The 8,579-nt window shown below is 39.3% G+C and overlaps 1 pseudogene; it reads right to left on the minus strand.

Moving 5' to 3' along the window:
• Positions 1-2,483: 2,483 nt before the first annotated feature.
• On the minus strand, positions 2,484-6,099 carry LOC149270052 (uncharacterized; annotated as a pseudogene).
• Positions 6,100-8,579: the final 2,480 nt, after the last annotated feature.

The raw sequence follows: 8,579 nt of genomic DNA on the forward strand, positions 1-8,579 counted from the left end.
GCGATGAGCTGAGCCGATTTGGCCCTGTCCGTCTGTCTGTCCGCCCGTCCGTATGTATGAACGCGTCGATTTCAGAAGATATAAGAGCTAGAGACTTGAAATTTTTTCCTGTGTCCGTGTATATCACGCGCATATCAAGTTTTTCTTTTTATATCGATAACTACTCCCGATATTTAATTATCGATTAAAACCCTTATCGAAAACCAGTTATAAAAATATATCTTCTACATCTTTATTGCTAGAGTCTCCAAATTTTTAATGTATGCTTACATACATGTTAAAATTAACCCCCCACCTCTAAATTCACCCCCTCACCCTCACTTTTGTAAAAAGCGTATTTCAAATACTAGAGATTTGTGCTTTGGTAATTACATGCATATTTATGTTATAATCATAATCTGAAAGTTTCATGAAGATCGTACATCCATAAAAAAAGTTATTAAACAATTAAGTTCCCATAGTAAGTGCACACTGCAGCCCATGCGTGTTTATGCGTGGGTGCTTGTGTGTGTATATGTGTGTATGTGTTTGTGTATGTGTATGTATGTGTTTGTGTATGTGTGTGTGTATGTGAGTGTATGTATGCGTTTGTGTCTGTATGCGTGTGTGTGTATGTATGCCTGTGTGTGCGTACGTGCGTGTGTGTGTGCGTGTTTCTTGTGTAAGCTGAAAGACGCGAAAAATTATTGAAATATCTATTGCTTCAAGGGTTCAGGGGATCTCGTAGTCGAGTAGTCTCGACTAGAGCTTTCTTACTTGTTTAATGTAGTACTTGATTAATCCCAGTGGGCAAATTGGAATGCGATTTTCGATCCCTTGCACCTGACCATATACAGGTGAAATTTATCTTTTTAATAAGAAGCATATGTATGTACATACATACATATAGTGGCCAAATGGACACATTTTAAAGGGTGCATCTGTTGGATGTCATAAAAATCATGCAATTAAAAAATACGTATAAAAGCAATGGGAAGTGCACTTGTTACTTTAGTTAGTCAGCTACTTAAATGTAAGCGCCCACTGGGATTAATCAAGTACTACATTAAACGAAAAAATCATTTTGATAGGCAAGCCTGAAATATATCAACTACTTAAATGTAAGCGCGCCTCTTCAAATAAAACCCAAAATCGTTCACACCATTCTAAGTTGAGGGAGGCACACACCAATATTCATCTCCCATGCATAAACACACGCACATGTAAAGGCACACAGGCATACAAGTGCTTCTACAAGTTGTATCCCATAATTGTGAGCAGCGCCTCCCATGCGTACACACAATCAAATGTATATACATACATATATACATATGTATGTGAGCACTTCACAAGATCGACAAATGCAAATGCTGGGCTTTAAAATTGCTACAGGCAGCCAGAGCTTCACACATAGGCATACAAATGCTCATAGTACATGTAGCAAGGGACAGGGTATGTGTGCATGCTCGTCGCGAAAACATTTTCATTATGCGCACCAACGCTTTCATACCCTCCCCACAAATAATAAGGAAAACGCATGACAAACGGTTTGAAAAGTTCGGTGTACTCTTCACACAAGGCATGGGTTCTCGCAGCGAAGAAATTTCAATTTTCGTGAGCTGCTGCTTGTGCTCACATGCATACATACATATACATATTTGAGAGAGCAGAGAGCATCGTGAGAGAGAGAGAGCAAAGGAAACATTCAGCGCATAGGGATCTTTTGTTCAATATTTGACCATCTCGGTCGAGCGCATGAAGCGAAATGATTGTGCTTTCGTATTTTTTCGTAGCCCGAACCCAAAAATGGAGGAGCCGAGCAAATACGAAGGGTCTGGGAGATAACTCCCGAAAAAAAGTGTGCAAAACGCTTTACACTACTTGTCCGGTCGATGTGTTCTCTGGTTAGTGGTTGTGTGAAGAATTCAGTAGCTTTGAGCTGTTCATGAACAGTGAGCAACTGAGTAATGTGAGTGAGCAATGTGAATGAGCAACTGAGCAAAGTGAGCGAGTCGACTCACTTCGAAAAAAAGAACAAGTGAACATGTTCACCAAATTGAGCAACGTTTATCCAACAGTACTTGGCAGCACAAGCCTTGTTCAAGTATTATATAAATTAAATATTCGAAAGCGGTTTTTGGATTAAAAAAACATTTATTAGAACTAAACTTAAAAATAATTATACAAGTACTATTTTATGAAAGCTGCCGCTGCTGCTATTGGCTTCGCTGCCGCCGTGGTCACTGCTGTTGCTGCTGATAGGTGTCTTGTGACACGATGGCTCTCACGGTGGTGCTGATCGGTGCGCTGACTCGGCGCTCGTGGCGGAAATGCACACGTTGAGCAGAATATGTTTTGGCCAAGTGCATTGATATTATTATTGCTGACGATAGGCTCCCACGGTTGCGGTTGTATTTTGCTGATAAAGCGCACGTGTCAAAAGTGCATGCACTGGAGCCGTGATATAATTGGACGGGTGCAATGCCCTTTTGTAGGGTCTGTCGTTAACTCTTTCCGCCTTAGATGCGGACGTCCTCGGTCGCAATATAGAAAACTTGAGCATTTTCTCTCTTTTCTGCTTCGGATGTTGTGACTTGGCCTGTGGTGGCTGGGGTCTTCCGTTTTAGCAAGTAGCCAACTACTGCCATAATTATCAGTAGAGTTCCAGAGAGAGTTATATTGAGTTATATTGTTGCTCTTATATCGTTGCTGCTCTTTAGGGTTTCTAATTTTCTTGTGTTGTTTAGATTTATTTCCTTGAGCATTTGCATTAAAAGCACTTCATCAATCTTGTTTGTTTCCGCCAAGATTTGAAATAGCGGTGGGGTGGCTTCTGCGAAGGACATTACTTTTGATTCGTATATGTCATCTTCGATGCGTATCGTGGAGTTTTCGAATTGTATCAGGAAGGTACCATGGAGTTCTACTTCCTCTTCGTCGAACTTGATTGATCCATTGAAATCGTTGAGCAATATTGTTCCGACAAACAACTGTTCGTGATTGGGTACGTGTTTATTGTTGATAGCACAGCAGTTTGGAGGTTGGCTTTTTAATAGTGGCAGAGTACAAGTATCATTTCTTAAATCGACTAACTTATTTTTATTACAAATTGTTTTTTCATTATGCGACTCACATGAGTCTCTTATAGCATAGATTGAATTTTCGCATTTTACAATATTTTCGAATTTTATTTCATTGATATAATTTTTTCTTTTAATTGGCTTAATTAACATGGTTGTACAAACTTCATTTGAGATTAAAGGTATGTTGATTGTATAGAGTATATTTTTTCCATTACTTGCGATTTTTATTTGGCTAAATTCTAACAATTCTTCTGCATTTAAGAACATGATTTTTTCTCTTTCTGCTCTATTATTTTGACTCTCTGCATGTTGAACGAATACACTTTACTTTGATGGTGTTTAGTTTCGTATTGATCTTTATTCTTCTGAGCCTGGGTTTATATACCCAGACTCATGTATAATTTTAACCATTAAATCTAGTGCTTCTATTGCTGAGTGTGTAAGGCTCAGCATTGGTCTATTACATATTCTTAACTTATCGCCTAGTTTGTAAGACTCCGCATTGGTTTATTAGCTATTATTATGCTATCGCTGAGTTTGTAATGCTCAGCGCTCGCCTCCTACGTATTCCAATCGCTAAGGGTCAGGGTCATAATTTGTGCCCAGTTTGACAGTTCACACTTGAAACATGTGTCGTTTATTTTATGCTAGTTGTTTAGTGCGTCGGAGGCATGTATCTTCGTATATTCATATGTTCCCATACTTATCATATTTCTATGTTCATGCATGTGCATGAACATTCTGCGGGGGGCCAGAGAAAGTAATAGCTGACAATTCCTGTCCCTGGTTTCTTCTCTTACTTGTGTACACGAGAAATAGAGATATGATAATTATTGATAATCTTGACGAAATGTCCATGCTTGCAATCCTTGAGGTCTCATGTTCGTACTTGAACATTCTGCAGGGCCCAGAGAATGTGACATCCAGATGAACCTTACTTTGGTCCTTTGCTCAGGTGGCGGTTCCCATGCCAAGTGAAGTCTTTATATTCCGTGAATATTTGTAGATGCTTTCTGAATTTGTTTTCCATATGCAGTAATCGTGTCATAGCGTGCTTGCGCGATTTTCCTGACTCGAAGTCTTTTTTAAATGGTATGGAGACTACTAGCCGGCCTTCGCCATCCCATTTATAGTTCTCTTTTGAACCGCTTGAGTTATTTTCAAGCTTCCAGAAGCGTTCGAGGTTATCCAGGCATATCGTCGTTGTTGCGCTGATCACCTTGTTGTTTACTGCTTTAGCTATGTTCCCGGAAATAATCCATCCAAGTTCAGTTTTTTGCCCCAGCATACCGTTGACTTTTTTAACTTTTCCCAACATTATTGAGAGGAGTAAATCAACGCCAATCACAACATCGATTCTGCTGGGTTTATTGAAATGTGGGTCTGCCAGCTTGCAGCCCATCCAGTCCTTATTGATGTCCATTTCAATTTTCTTGCTCGGTAGAGCTCTTTGCAGTTTTGCCATAACAAGTGACTCCGTTCTGGTGACGAATTTGCTTGTCATCCTTGGTTTGATTGTCAAGCAAACGCTGTTTTTTAGAACTTCAACATTTTGTGAAATTCCTTGTACTCCCACTTTCCGCTTGATTCGGCGCAGTTGTAGTCGTTGAGCAGCCTCTTCAGATATCAATGTCTTTTGCGAGCCTCCATCGATGAGCGCCCTTAGCTGCTCATATTTTCCGGACTTGTTTTTAATCCGAATAAGCGCAGTTGCCAACAGCGTATCTTGTCCGTTGCTTTCTTTGAGACAATTGCTACTGAAGGTCTCGTTTTCGTTCGCATCCTCGTGAAGCAGATTGTTGTGTGATTTAGTACAATACTTGCATGACCAATCCTTTTGGCACTCTTTCATGCTATGGGAACCTAGGCATTTAAAACATAGAGCACTTTTAGTTACAAACTCCTTGCGTTTTTTAACTGGCTCTGCTTTAAATTTTGAACACCTGGTAATTTCGTGGTTGTCCAGGTTGCAAAATCGGCATATTTTGTAGCTCGTTCTCTTTGCTTCAACAAGCGTCTGGACGTCCCTTATCTGTACTGCGTCTATTGAATTGTATAGTTGATCAATAAACTCGAGTACATTTTTCAAGGACTGAATTTCTCTGGCCCTCTTTACATGTTGTTCGTAAAGTTGTAGGACTTCAGTTGAGAACCTTCTTAGCAAAATTTGAGCGATTAGTACATCAGCATCGTTACCAATTTGGGCTACTTCTTTAACGATGTGAATATTCTCATTTCCTGTATCCAAGAATCGGCGGATCCTGCTTTCATCATCGTTTTCCAGCAGTTCCATGTCCACTAGCTGGTTAACGGCGTTTGCGAATATCTTGCGCTTATTTTCATAGCGCTTACATATAAGTTCCCACGCTGAATTGTAGCTAGCAGCTGATCCACTTAACAAATGGCTCACTACCATTTGGGCATCTCCTTTGAGGCATGATTTCAGGTAGTTCAGCTTCCTTGTGTCGCTGATATCCTTCCTTTTGTGAACCATGTCGGAGAACAAGTTGAAGAACGTTGGCCACTCTTTGGGATTTCCATTAAATTGAGGAAGATCCGATTTTGGCATCTCTGGAACGTCTTCTTTCATACTGTGAAAGAAACTTAATTTCCTGTTAAGTTTCTTCGACAATGTATGGACTTTAAGCTCCAATGCGTCTATGCCGTCGATTTCATGGGAAGGTATATCATATTTTACCTCCAAATCGGTAAGCGTAGACTGGACTTTATTCCAGAGGAACTCTAGTGTTTCTTTGTTTTTTAGAGTTTCCTCCTGGTTGCTGAGCTCTAGATTGGCATGTACCTCTTCAATGTGCCGCTTTAACACTAGAGCTCTTTTACCCACAAGTTCTACCAGATAGTCCATTGAGGTTGAACCTTTTCGTGAAAACAGTACTTCCTTTTGAGTTTGCTGTTTCGTGGATACCTCAGTTTGCATATGCCAATTCTTGCTAGTGGATGGTTTGTCGGTATCTATATCGAGGTCGGTAGCTTCGACCTTCATCAGGGCCTCCTTGTAGATCCTGACCTTTTCCATTAATCCATCATATATTTTCTCAGTAAAATATATATGGTTTGGGGTACAGATTTTAGTCAGTGTAGAGTGGTTGGCAGTGAATTCTTCTGCCAACTTATCCACGACTTCTAACGCATCCTTATTAGCTATGGCCTTTATAGTTCTGTCATACAGGTCTGATTGCTTTTTTAGCATATCAATAGCCTTTCCTGACAGCATTTTGTTGCGGTTGTTGTAGTTTTTGTTTATTTGTGATTGATCTTCTTTTTGGCTTAACCCGTTGGAGGTGTTTTTGTTTTGATCGCCTTGTTGATCTTGCTGTGCCTCTACTCACAGCGTGGATTGGTAAGCCAAAGAAGAAACCACTTTTTTTAATTCAATATACAACTGTCACAACATTTGGTATTTGGTAGACTTGTGCTCCGGCTCGAAGGACCATGAACGAATACACTTTACTTTGATGGTGTTTAGTTTCGTATTGATCTTTATTCTTCTGAGCCTGGGTTTATATACCCAGACTCATGTATAATTTTAACCATTAAATCTAGTGCTTCTATTGCTGAGTGTGTAAGGCTCAGCATTGGTCTATTACATATTCTTAACTTATCGCGTAGTTTGTAAGACTCCGCATTGGTTTATTAGCTATTATTATGCTATCGCTGAGTTTGTAATGCTCAGCGCTCGCCTCCTACGTATTCTAATCGCTAAGGGTCAGGGTCATAATTTGTGCCCAGTTTGACAGTTCACACTTGAAACATGTGTCGTTTATTTTATGCTAGTTGTTTAGTGCGTCGGAGGCATGTATACGATCTTCGTATATTCATATGTTCCCATACTTATCATATTTCTATGTTCATGCATGTGCATGAACAGCATGTTAAGCATGATTTTGTAATTTCTTTAACTTTTTTGTGTAGTTGTGGGAAGAAAAATTTTTCTAGAATTTAGGCTTTATTTTCTGATGCATTTCTGTGTGCTCGTCTATGCTCTTGTGTTATAATTTTATACTGTTCATCGACGCTCGTAATGTCTTCTACCTTTCTTTGAGTGTATCGTATTTTATAATTGAAAAAGTGAAGTGGGTAGAATTCCTGTATTTTGCCCATTATATGTTCTGGAGTAAATAAGCCGTTAATAAGTCTTGGGTCAAGTCGTTTCTTAAAAATGTCAATTAATTCGTCTTCGGTAAAGTGGGGCTGTGTTACTGTATGCCTATGGTATGTAGGGAAGGGAATTTCGAATTTATAATCGTGCTTTTCGCCGATTACTATGAATAGCTGATTCTTGAAAACGTTAATAGGTGTTTCTATTGTGGGGATGAGATTGTGTGACGAACTTTCATCACTCATAACTGTGGTTTCTGTACTATTGACTTCGTTTATTGGGTTCCTTGATAAAGCGTCTGCTACTACGTTAGTGGTTCCTGGCTTATACTTTAACTCGTAATTGAACTGTTCTAAGTAACTCTTCCAACGTTTTAATTTCCCGTTGTGATTTTTATTACTTAGAGCAAAGGTTATTGGTTGGTGGTCTGGGAATATAATAACTTTGGCAGTTCCATACAAGAAAATTCGAAAGTTTTGCAATACCCAAACTATGGCTAGCATTTCCTTTTCGTTTGTTGCATAGTTCTCCTCTGTTTTTGACAATATTCGTGATATAAAAGTAATGGGTCTGCCTTCTTGTTCAAGGACTGCACCGATTGCGTAATTCGAAGCATCGGTTGTTAGGTGGAATTCTTTAGAGAAGTTTGGATTTTAAAATTAAAGAGTTTGCTTTATTTTGTTGAATGCTTCTATTGCCTTGTTATCTAACTTTATCTGTACTTTATCTGATGCTTTTGCTGATATACGACCACCCACCTCTGAGGTGAGTGGTAAGGGGTTTAGCTAGTTTTGCATAATCTTTTATGAATCTACGGTAGTAGCCGGAGAGGCCTAAGAACGATCGTAGTTCTTTCAGAGTTTTGGGTATGGGGAATCTGGAAATCGCTTCAACCTTTTCTGGATTTGTCTTAACGCCACTGTCTGAAATGGTGAATCCTAGGAAATTTACTTCTTTTTTGAAAAATTTGCACTTGTCCATTTGGATTTTCATATTAGCGTTAAGTAAAGTCGTGAAGACTTGTTTTAGGTGATGAGCATGTTCGTTTTCAGTTTTGCTGAAAACAATGATGTCATCAATATAGACATAGCAGATTTTTCCAACATGATCCCTTAGAATATCATCTAAGGCTCTTTGGAATATTGAAGGGGAATTCTTGAGACCAAAAGGTAGTCTTGTAAATTCGTACTTCCCTCCGTTAACAGAAAATGCTGTCTTTTCTATGTCTGTCTCCTTCAAAGGAATTTGGTGGAAACCACTTTTGAGGTAAGTGGGCTATAATGTCCCCTATTTCTGGCATTGGGTATCGGTCGGAGATTGCGACCAAATTTAGCTTGCGATAATCAATTACTAGTCGGTATTTCTTTTTTCCTGAGGCATCAGATTTCTTTGGTACG

Source organism: Drosophila arizonae, chromosome 3 (assembly GCF_054131065.1).
Source record: "Drosophila arizonae isolate 15081-1271.41 chromosome 3, UAZ_ARI_1.0, whole genome shotgun sequence".
Lineage (NCBI taxonomy): Eukaryota > Metazoa > Arthropoda > Insecta > Diptera > Drosophilidae > Drosophila > Drosophila arizonae.